At 39.2% G+C, this 12,395-nt stretch overlaps 1 pseudogene; it reads left to right on the forward strand.

The window, feature by feature from the left end:
• The first annotated feature begins 2,790 nt into the window (after positions 1–2,790).
• Positions 2,791–3,687, forward strand: LOC101332248 (lysine-rich coiled-coil protein 1-like; annotated as a pseudogene).
• The last annotated feature ends 8,708 nt before the right edge of the window (positions 3,688–12,395 follow it).

Below are 12,395 nucleotides of genomic sequence, written 5' to 3' on the forward strand. Positions count from 1 at the left end.
TTTTGGATCATGTTTACTATCATTCCTCTGAATTCTTTTTCAGATAGGTTGCCTATTTCCTCTTCATTTATTTGGTCTTGTATGTTTTTTCTTGTCCTTCCTAATATTTTTTTTGTCATTTCATTTTTTTTGTTGGGTGTGGCTGTGTTCCTGTCCTGCTGGTTGTTTGCCCTAAGGCATCCAGCCCTGGAGTTTGCAAGCAGTTGGGTTGAGCCAGGTCTTGGTGTCGAGATGAGGACTTCTGGGAGACCTCATACCAATTAATATTCCCTGGGATCTGAAGTTCTCTGTTAGTCCAGCACTTGGGCTTGGTACTCCCACCACAGGTGCTTAGGCCTGACCACTGCCCTGAGAACCAAGACCCTGCAGGCTGAGTGGATAGTCAAAAGAAAAAAAAAAAAAAAGAGAAGAAAAGAAAAAAATCAACAAACAGAAAAGAGCATAACAATAACAAAGAATAAAAACTAAAAAAAATTAGAAAAATAATTAAACAACAACAAAACAGAACAGAACAGCAAAAAAAATAAACAACATAAACAAATTTTTAAATTAAGTAAAAAAGTAAAAATAAAAGATAAAAGTACTAAAAAAAATTTTTTAAATAAATGAAAAATAAAATAATAAAAAATTCCCTGGTGCCTCCTCTATCAATGTTCTTGCTCCGATGGTGCAAGAACACCCTACTCCCACCTCCCCAGTAGGCCTCCAAGACCTCTAGGGAGGTCTCTGGACCCGCTGTGTCAGCCCCACTTCTGCGTGTGTTCCTCTCACCAGCGTCTGTTACTGGAGCTGGCCCAGAGGACAAGTGCTGGGGCGCAGGCCTCCATCGGTGCACTCACAGGGGCCAGCACAGTCAGAGGAGGCCTTGGAGGGGGGCAGTACTCAACCCACCTGGACCCGTGTGGCCAGAGGTGGCCCTGTCAGGAATGGTACTCAGGCTTCCAGGACCCACGCAGCCAGAGGAGGCTTTGGTGGGGGTGGGGCTTAGGCCTGGGACCCATGCAGACAGAAGAGGCGTTGGTCGTGGGAGGGCTCAGGCCTGGGACCCATGAAACTAGAAGAGGCCTGGTTGGGGGAGGAGGCTCAGGCCCGGGACTCATCTAGCTGGAGGAGGCCTTGGGATCTGGGCGTTAAGGCCTGGGATCCCAACAGGATTGCCAGGGCCCAAGTGGGCAGGGGAGACACTGCATCCCCCTCCAATCCCCACTTATCTCCCCATCTTGAGTGGGCCCTTCTGAGCATGGGAACCTCTCCCCTCCTCCAGCCTCCCTCAGGGGTGCTGGTCCCAACCCACCTCCATTTTTCCTTGCCCCTCCCCTTCCCTCCCACATCCTACCTGGTTGAGCAAGGATTCCTCCCATCAACTTAGGTGTCTGAGGTCCCCCATCAGCATCTAGCAGGAGCCCTAGCTGTGAGGAGACTTGAACTCTGTGTCCTCTTACTCTGCCATCTTGATTCTGCCAATGTGTATATTTAAGGTACAATTTAAAATGTAATCTCTGCTATAATACATGTTTACATTATTAGACATAGTTAAATGATATTTCAATAAAATGAAAAATAGTTATATTTTTAGCAGTTGACACACAAAAAATCTGGTTTTCTTTACTCTTTTATTGCTTTCCTGGAACCAAAGGCACTTGAATTTGAGACACTTGGATCAGTGTTTTATCTTAGCAAATGAAAAGAAGAAATCTGGCTTTGCCCTCTAAATGCCTTTCAAATAATGACTGAAAGTTGATGATGACTGACTTCTCTCAGTGAGCACAGCCTGTACTATATTTAGCATGACAATGACCTTTGGTTAAGCAGTAGACTGCTTGCTTCTTCATTTACCTTTCTTCAAAATTGTTAAAATTGTTGGTGCTCCTTTGAAAATGCTGTACATTTTAAATAATTTGAAGCAAATATTGAATCAAAGATAAATCAGTTATATAATATGTACTCAGCTAAAGTAAGCATATTCTAATCTTGTGAATAAGAAAAACTCACATATAAATAATAATGTCCTTAATAATATTATGACAGTATCTCCTTTATTTGTCAACGTTCTTTGTACTTAGTGGTCATGATTATTGATAGTGATTGTGATTTTCTTGATTAGAATATAAATTCCACAAGGACAACACTTTAAAAATGTTAACTGGGCTTCCCTGGTGGCGCAGTGGTTGAGAGTCTGCCTGCCGATGCAGGGGACACGGATTCGTGCCCCAGTCCGGGAAGATCCCACATGTCGCGGAGCAGCTGGGCCCGTGAGCCATGGCCGCCAAGCCTGCGCGTCCGGAGCCTGTGCTCCGCAACGGGAGAGGCCACAACAGTGAGAGGCCCACATACCGCAAAAAAAAAAACAAATGTTAACTGGAGTAGTGCACCTCACCGCCATGGCGGCGGTGCTGTCCAGTCAGCCGCTGGTAGTGGTAGCAACTTTCCCTCAGGAAGTCCGGTCTCCGCCTCCTGCTCCCACCCCACTTGCTCGGTGGCTGAGGCAGCGGTGGCGGCAACGGTTGTCCCTGCCTCTCCGCCTCCACCACCTTGGCCTACCCACCGACTGGCGACGTTGGCGGGGAGGGGGACTGTAGTTGTAGATGGCTGCCCCTGCCTCAGAGAAGATACCACGTTGAATGAGCAAAGACTGAACTTTATACAGATACCTTTTGTAAAAGGCTTATAAGGAATAGTGACATAATTTGAATCGCAGTGGATTTCACATTATGAGGTGAATGGGAGTGGAGTATTGGACAAAAAAATAGATTTTTTAATCTCTGCATCATGGTTTTTAGCTCTTCAGTTGTTGCACAGTCTCACTATTTGGGGAAAGTTCATGCTAAGAAACTGAAACAATTAATGGGTGAATATGATCAAATTTCTCCATCAAGTTCTCAACCTGATAAGGAGAATCCCTTGTCAACCTAATGAAGCATTCAAAGAAGACATCTGACTCTTTTCAGGATGAACTTGAAGATTATATCAAAGTACAGAAAACCAGAGGCTTAGAGCCAAATACTTGTTTCAGAAAGATGAGAGAGGATTATTTGGAAACCTGTGGATACAAAGAAGAGGTTGATTCTAGACCCAGGTGTAGAATGTTTAATCAAAGACTCCCTTATGAACCCGTCCAGACCTACCAAAGACCATGCAATATTTCACAAGCAGTGGAGAAGTGGTTACCTCAGTGGCTACCAGCTTATGACAGCAGGCTGAGACTAGACTCCCTGAGCAACTGTCAATTCACCAGGGACTGTTTCTCAGGAAAACCAGTAGCCCTGAACTTTAGTCAACAAGAGTATAACTGTAGCTCATACAGTGTAGAATCTGGAGTTTACAGGCATCTCTCCTTAGAAAACAGTACCAGTGCCCATCAAACTAGTTATAAACAGATACATCAGAAGAGAAAAAGACACCCAGAGGAAGGCTGGGATAAACCAGAAGAGGAGCGGCCCAAGCATAAGAGGAAGAAAGCTTATGAGGAAATAGACTTAGACAAACACAAGAGCATCCAAAGAAACAAAACAGAGGTGGAAACAGTCAGAGTCAGTACAGAAAAGCTTAAGAACTGAAAGGACAAAAAAAGCCAAGATGTAGCCTCTAAGAAAGAGGAATGTAAGCGTAGAAAAGAGAAAAAGGAACAAGGGAAAGAAAGGACAAGAAGAGGAGATGCATTGGGACCAGTCTATCCTTGGATTTTGAAGCGCTTGCATTGGTTCTCCTGAGGTTAAATTGAAAAAATAGTTGAGGAGCTTGGTTTTACGATGTCCATGTTCATATCGCTCTTTTCATGTGAACAGGTACAAAGGCTAAGTGAACAGAAAACATTTAGTGTACTTTCTCTCCAACATGGAAATTACTTTTCCTCTCTTCTAAAATCATTACTACATTTTTCTTATACATAATGTAACTTCCCTTAATGAGGGTGGCTCTGCTTTTATTCATCAAATTGCTATGATGGTGGAAGTATTTTTTCCTCGGGAGGTCATTTATTTTAAATTGGAGGATTAATAGCTTTACAGAATCTATTTCTTGATTGGGTTTTAGTTTGGGATGTGTGTTTTTATATTCATTAGTTTTCTCTGTGAAGCAGTTTAGATTGATTTTCTTTTCCTTCGTTAGATCTAACTTGCAGTATATTTTCTAGATTGGAAAGTGGAAAATGACATACATTATAATAGGCTTAAGTTACATACAGTTTTAAACGTTTCAAGAAGTCTTGATACAAAATCAGTTTATATTCTGGAAATGTTTATAATATAATAAAGTTCTAATTTCTCCAAAAATATGTTAACTGTTATATCCTAAATATTCAGTAGAGTGCTTGGCACATAGTAGATAATAAATGTCTGTTGAAGTATTATTTAAGGATAACTGAAAAAAAAAAACCCTATATTTGAATAATATGTATTAGCCAGATTAGGCTAAATTGCATTGTCAGTAATAAACAACATCCAAATATCTGTGGTTTAACATACAAAAGTTTATTTCTTGCTCCTGAAACATATTATTGTGGTTGACAGTGGGCTCTGCATCTGGATTGATGTAGGCTCTGCAGTCTTGTAGCAGCAACATTTGGATTAGAGCTCTCCACTCAGACATCATGGCAGGGGAAGAGAGAGAGACTTGAGAATCATGCACAGGCTTTTCTCCACTCATGTCTTTGGCCAGAAGTAGTCATATATCTTCATCAAGATGCAAAGAGGTTAGGAAGTGTTGGGAGCAAATAGAATATTGGATGAGTGTTACTGCCTCTGCCACAGCATGATAAATAAACCAGTGCCTAATTGTTACCTGAAGCTGCTGCTAGTAGCTGCTAGGATTATTGTTAGGCCCTTTAGTACATATTTCCAGATGTTAAAAGGACTTCATCCCCTAGGAGGACCATGGGGCAGGCTGTTATGTCACTCACTGGGGTTTCTGGAAATTCACAGTTGTGTCACATTGCTTATAATTTAGATTGCTCTTTGAACCACATTTTTTTTTTTTTTTTCCGGTACGCGGGCCTCTCACTGCTGTGGCCCCTCCCGCCGCGGAGCACAGACCCTGGACGCGCAGGCCCAGCAGCCACGGCTCACGGGCCCAGCCGCTCCGCGGCACGCGGGATCCTCCCAGACCGGGGCACGAACCCGCGCTCCCCGCATCTGCAGGCCGACCCCCAACGACCACGTCACCAGGGAAGCCCTTGAACCACATTTGATTGACAGTACCACATGCATAGATTGACCCAAGGTATTGGACCCTATTGGAGGTTAAGAGGGTGGGTCTCCAAAGTGGATTCAGAAGTGAAATCTGAGGGATTATCTCCCCCTTTCAACGGAAACTCCTCTTTATTTCCCAAAATATGGATCTCAGAAGTAAGCATTATAGAAACCAGTCTAGTTAGGGATCATTTTGCTGGTTCTGCCAAGGATGCTGGAGTTACCCTCCACATTGATGGTATTCTTGGGACCATGGTCCATCTTTTATAAGGTAGCCAGATCTCATTCCTGGAACTGATATGTCTTGCATTGACTTATCAAGGAATTTCCTTCTCTGAAGAGAAATCTCGTGTTAGCCACTAAGACAATACTGTCACTTCTTTACATGCTTATGTGAAGGCATGTAATGTTCTAATACATCTTTTAGGTCTCTATTTCTGAGTAAAATCTGTTGAATATATATAATTTAAGTTATTTTAGGCTATTATTTCCATAATGATGTGCATAGTCTACAAAATGATTCATAACCCTATGCATATAAGTTAGGAACAGAGTCATTCACCCAGTAAATGTTTGAGAAGCAACTCTGCATCAAGAATGAGGATAATTGATGACAACTATTGGATACACAAAGATGAATGAGACATAGTGACTACCTTTGAGATGCTCAAATGCTGGCTAGAGAAAGACATGTCAATAGATAATTCTGGTACATTGAGATTACTACTGTAAGTTAGGAGAAAAGTGATTCAGGGAAAGGATTGTTCCTCCCCTGTATTTTCAGGCTTTTCAGCCGTTGTAGCTGACTTTGAAAGTAGGTACTTCCTATCTGAGGCAGAGAATATTCCAAGGCAGATGGGAGCACTATGAAATATAAGAGGAGAAGCCTAGGTAAAGTTAAGGAGGTATAAAAGTTCATTACATGTCTGGGAACCTAGGAGAAAAACAATAAATTAGAATATTGTGTGCTTGTGAGGGAAGTAGTATACACTGAGTATAGAGATGTGTGGCTGCTGTAATAATGGCTTCTAAGGAGTCATGCCTCCTGGAAGACTCATTCTGTATAATCTCCTCTCATGTTGAGGCTTGACCATGTGATATATAGAGGCTGGACAAGCACTCATGCACAAGACTTGCCTGGTTGGAGCCCTGAGGCTGTCATGGATGAAGAAGCCCAGATTAGCCATTAGAGATCTCATGGAGGAGTAGGAACATGGAAAGAGATCCCAATGAAAGGGAGACTACGTGGAGAGAGAGCCCATGGAGAGGGAGACCATGTGGAGGGAGATTCATAGAGAGAGACCACATGTCTCATATCCCAGAGAGAGACAAGGACACACACACACACACACACACACACACACACACACACACACACACACACTGCACATGCAGAGAGATCCCATGAAAGGAGAGAGACCATGTGAAGATATGAGTCTCTGGAAGAATCCATCTCCAGTTGACAAACAGGCTGAATGCAGTCATATGTATGAACTCAGGCAAAAATCAACATGAGCACCATCCAGCTAAACAACAAAATTGTGGAAAGTAGTAAACTTTGTAGTTTTAAGCTACTAAGTTTTGGAATGATTTCTTATGAAGCAATAGATAACAGATACAGAAAGTAACTTTATTTAGTTATTTATTCAACAATTATTTATTGAGTGTATTGGGTATCTCCTATGTGCCAGGAACTCTGATAGATCAAGACTGCATTTTGCAGGGCCTTTCATTTCTTGGTAAGGAGTCATCTTTTGTCTGTCCTAACTCTAGCACTACAAATGTCATTGCTATTGTTTAAATTGAGGGCTTCATCATATCTTACCTATTGTAATAATGTCCCAGTTGTTCTCTCTTGCATTTCTGCTTTTTTCCAAAACACAAACATGATCTTTGTTATTATCCTGTTTAAATCTCTTTAATGGCTTACCATAACCTTCAGGTCAAATTTTAGACTCTTTTGTGTATATCACCTAATACCATTTATACCCTCTTCTCCAATGTCCAATAACTTGTAGTTCCCTAAATAAGCAATGCTTACCTAGGTATTAGAACCTTTGCACAATGTTGTTGTCTTGGCCTAGAAGGCCTTCTCTCATTTGTTTGCATGGAAAAAGCTTATATATACTTCCAGACACAGTCAAATCTATACACTTCTCTTCAGTACCTCCATGTGGAATTGCTCACTCTTTTGCATTTTATGCTACCACTGACCATTGCATACTCTAATAACATACACTTGCCACATTATGTTGGTATGCTATTTTCCCTTCTAGATTGTGAGCTCCTTGAAGGCAAAGGATTTTATCTTTTTTCCATATTTCTTACCTTTTTACAGTGAGCTCTTAATTCCTAGCATATAGTAGATACCCTAAAAATATTACTTGAGTAATGCCTTTATTTTATAGGCTGTAGGAAATCAATGACTATTTTATAGGAAGGAATTTTAGAAAATTAATCCATGCATCAGGGTGAAAGAGGGAAAAAAAAGGCAAATTTACCCATTTCTTAAACCATTTAACCATTTTACTTCCATGGTCAAGCTGAGACATGAGGATTGCCAAAACTAAGGCAGTAGGAGCATGGAGGAGGGGAGCTACATAAAAGATCTATCAGAGGTAGAATGGCCATGACATGGTGGAAACCTCCTAAATGTGGAGAAAGAGGAAAAGTGGATAATTGAAAAAATTTTGCCATTTCTAGCTTGGACAAATAGGTAGATAATGATGCCATTAACTAAGATAGAAAATAGCAGAAGAGGAGCAGGTTTAGAGAGGAAGAAGGTTATAATTATCAGTATACTGCCTGCTGAGAGTGAATTTCAAGGTTTCAGCAACTCTCCCTGGTAAGGAAACTGTTAGTTACAATGAGGGTGACTCTATTGGCAGAAAGCTGGAAATCACCGTGGCACTAGAAAATCCTTGTGAAAGATGATCTGGTTGGACTAGTCCTCAGGAACTCTGACTAAAGGGAAAGGACCTAGATCAGTAAATTTCTCCAAAGCTGAATTTGATATACAAGCAGTTGGGTTTTATGCCACAACCTACAATTGCAATTTCTTTAAGAAAATTTATTGTCTATTTATACCTAAATAGACAGCAATAGTCCCATTTTAGGGATACTAAGACTGAGGTAATTCTTATTACACAGAATAACAGTGGTCACTGACTTAATTGGGCATGCAGTTGGTAGCTCCTACCACAGCAATGGCAAGTTAGAAATGATTCTTCAGAGATTTTATCCATGTATGACAAGACTGAAACATTGTCTCTTCTATTCTTCTTCAGTCACTTATTGTTTAATAACAATAATCCAACAGCTAGAATACCAAACTAGTATCCTTTTCCTCTGACTGGAGGTCACCCTTCCTGACAAGACTTCAGTTCTGTGTTTCTTACATCACCAGGGTCATAGATAAAGAGCTTCAAGTAATACGTTGCCTATGACAGCACCCTCCTCTCATGCTAATTGCTCTGGGCAAGTTGGCCTTCCTTTTACAATTTTTCTCAGAGATAATTTAGATAATAATGAATTCATGTGAAATCTGCTTACTAGAGAAGGGAGTTGAGAAATGAAACTATGTATTATTTCTTTAGAGTATTTCTTACTATAAAAAAGAGGCAAAATCTAACCAAATCAGAGTTTGTGGGATATCAAAAAATAACATGAAACCAACACTTCAAAGACTTGAATTTTGCAATAGTGTAGCAAAGAAACACTTGATGCATCTGCAAAGCAAAGTTAAACAGATCAGATAGAGGGGGTCAAAACAAAAATTAAGAAGGCTGAATACCAAACTTAGAGTCTGGATTTTAACATGGCTCCCAGTTGTATTGCTGTATGAATGAAAAAGAGATCAGAGACTTTTATGATAAAAGATACCAAGAAGCAGTAATATGTTGGTAACTGCTATTTTTAGTTTCTCTCTCTCACATTGTTTTGCTTAAAGTGACAGTATAGGCTCACAATAGATTTATTCTCCCTCTGCTAGTCACTATTCCAGAGAGACAGCTCATGACATTCTTCTGATTCCTATAATAGGTTAATGCTACAGTGAACTCTGGGGGTCGACCAAGTTAGCTCTCAGGGGATACAAGTGTCATCACCCAAAAAAACACTTACACAGCACGAACATATAATCCTGATGTAGCTGGAAGCCTGTGCATTAGCTAGGAGAATGCATCTACCTCCATCCCTATCGCAGAGACTGCACTTGGGATATTGTACACCAGTCTCCTTGTACTGTATCAACGAGACGGAGCATATCCTGTAACTGGAGCCTCAGCTGATGCTTGTGATAACTCAGGAACATATAACATCCACTCTCTTTGTAATTTGGGTAGCACTATGTTGGAGGCTAGTGATAAGTTAGGTGATACAGTGAAATTAAGTCCTTTAGGCAGTGCATATTTTATGTCAGTTTGTTCTGAAGCTGTGTTTAGTTTCAAGGTGAGTAGTCCTGGCTTTTCAATTGCCTGTAAGTTAAATCAAGTCAGAAATAGTCCTTGAAAGAGTTGTTTTTATTAAGAAAAGCATGCCAATGGCTGTGATGAATACGGACAATATATTTCCAGAGAATGGCAAAGAGCACAAAGCCCTTAACATAGTCAATGGCTGTGAAACATTTTAAATTTGATTTTAGCTACTAATATAAATTCATGTTTTTGCTGTTTTAATTTTGTTTTTAAAACTTAGTTGATCAAGTTAAAAAAATGTATTTTCCAAGAGTAGCCATGAGTTGATCGTTATAATAGTTTGATGATGGGTTTATTTTTCTATTCTACTTTTATTATTTTATTTTATTATTCTATTCTATTTTTACTTTTATGGGTTTTTTTAATTATTGAAAGTAAAATATGTCCTCTAGGTAGATTTTTCAAATAGCCAATGAACTTATGCTGCTGCAAATTCAAATTTGCAAATTTGAAACTATAACTTTTATGTATAATGAAATCTCTGTGTGGGTACAAATTTTTTCATTGTATTTCTACTTGCCTAACTGTCAGTGATTTGGTCCTTTGGTTAATTTAGTCTTTGATATATTTAAGGAAGATAGGAGAATACATTTAATTAATGCATGATACTAATTTAGATATTTAAATTCAAGACAAGAAAAATATAGTTCTTACTTTCATGGAGCTTATAGTCTATTTTTGAAGACAGATAAATACCAAAAATCAGACTTTGATAAGTATTTTAGTAAAGGTTGTTCTGTGAGGGTTAATTCCATAGGCTTAGAATTAGCCTGAGCTGTTCTCCTTGTCTGTGTATGGCACTGATCCCAAGTCAGTAAAAGTATTGTTTGTAACGATTAGTCTGAAGAGTTTCAGGTGGTTTGTGTCATTGTTTATTGGTAATGGTAAGATTGATAAGTTGTGCCTGGACTTGGTGAGACCCCTGGAAGAATCTAATGTTTGAGAAGACTAAACAAAAAGAATATGCCTATATGACCAGTAAAAAAACAAAAAACAAAAAACCCAAAACCCTAGTGATGACTTCATTTTAGCATCTCTGGTTCCAGAGTGTTCAGTGTCATAATGATGGTTTCTGATTCAAGAGAGAAGGTACATACTGCCATGGCCCTGACAAAGGGAGGACAATAGGATTTTGCACTTGGCTTCTCCAGAACCCCTGCTATGAGATAGCCTTTGATTATGATGCATATTCTTACTTGAATGCTATAGCTGTATTGTATCCATTTCCTGCAATAAACTGTAGATTTGTAAGCATTGTTATTTTAGGTCCTGTATGTCTTCTTGATTGAGCAATTAAAACTTGTGTGACTTATACCATTAGTGAGAAGGCCCAATGTGGGTGAGGCTAATGGAAAAGAAACTGATTTTGTGTTTACATGCTGTGTGTATAGACCCATAAGTGCTTCACATGGAAGGTAGGGTCTGGAGAAATTAATATTTATTTTTAAAGGAAGATAGAGGAGATAGAAGGGTGCAATATGTCAGAAATAGCTTGGGGAAAGGCATGACACATTCCAGGAAATATTCAATGTGAGTAGGATAAAATCTGGAGCTCAAATCTGAGCTCAATCCTAGAGATACAGTGCTGGGAATCACTAGCTGAGGGAGTGGATAATATTGTTCAAAGGGAGACTGTGGTATGAGACAATAGCTGAAAACTAAGTCTCACTGGTGATCTGTATTGGTAGAGAAATTCCAAAGAAAAGAAAGTTTCAGAAACCAAGGAAAGAGCTAGTTCATCAAAATTTTGAATCTAGTAGCAAGTTCAAGAAGAATGGGTATGATGAAGAGATTTTTGAATTTTTTAAAAAAGAAGGTTGAAGAAAGGTTTCAATTCAGAAGGAAATGGAAGAGAAATTTGGTGGTGAAAGGAAATGAGAGAGACGAGGTTAGAGCTTGAAAAGGAAGAGGGTTGATGGAAAATTTGTTTACAGTTGGTGAAGAACTGAAATACCTGGCAACTAAGGAGAAAGATCTAGAAGAAGGGACAAGTTGAAGTGTAAGAGATGGGAAGAATTGATGGACAATGTCTTGAACTGGCGGATGAAGATAAAATCAAGAGGATGCTGCTTCTTTTGTGAAAGAAGAAGATATTAGTGTATAAAAAGTAAAATGGAACATGCATTTTATGGGCCAAACAATTTGGAACCTTAGGATAAGTATTTTGCCATTTTAAATATCAGATAACATGTAGGCGTACTGCATGATATGTGAGAGGGGCTTTAGGTTATCCTGGAGTTTAAAACTCTTACCAATCCTTACCAATCTATATTTGCATTTTCATGAATAACAAGCATTTTCTCCTGGGCTCAGACTTTATTTAGGCCATCTTACTTTGCTCAAGTGTTATCTAGCAGTGGCTTTTCAGGCTTTTGATACCTTCTGTGTCCATATATAAATATACTGAGATACAATACGAGGGTGGAGAGAGGCAGGTTTTTAACAAATGTTTCTATCAAAGTTGGTAGGTCTCCAAACTGACTGTCTATATTATAATATTTTCTTTAGCTTGTTCCTCAAATTAATTCACTGGTTCTTCTAAAATTAATCTTAATAAATTATATTTGGAAATTTTCCATTTTTAACTTGTACCCTATTATTTTGCATATAGAATTTTAATTTTATTGACATATAGCAGAGCAGTTATGCTTTCAGCCAGATGGAATAATAAGGACTAGATTTACCATCTTATTTAAAGAAACCAAAAACAGGAAAATTATAAGGAACAACAAAT

Source organism: Tursiops truncatus, chromosome 17 (genome assembly GCF_011762595.2).
Source record: "Tursiops truncatus isolate mTurTru1 chromosome 17, mTurTru1.mat.Y, whole genome shotgun sequence".
NCBI classification, from domain to species: Eukaryota; Metazoa; Chordata; class Mammalia; order Artiodactyla; family Delphinidae; genus Tursiops; species Tursiops truncatus.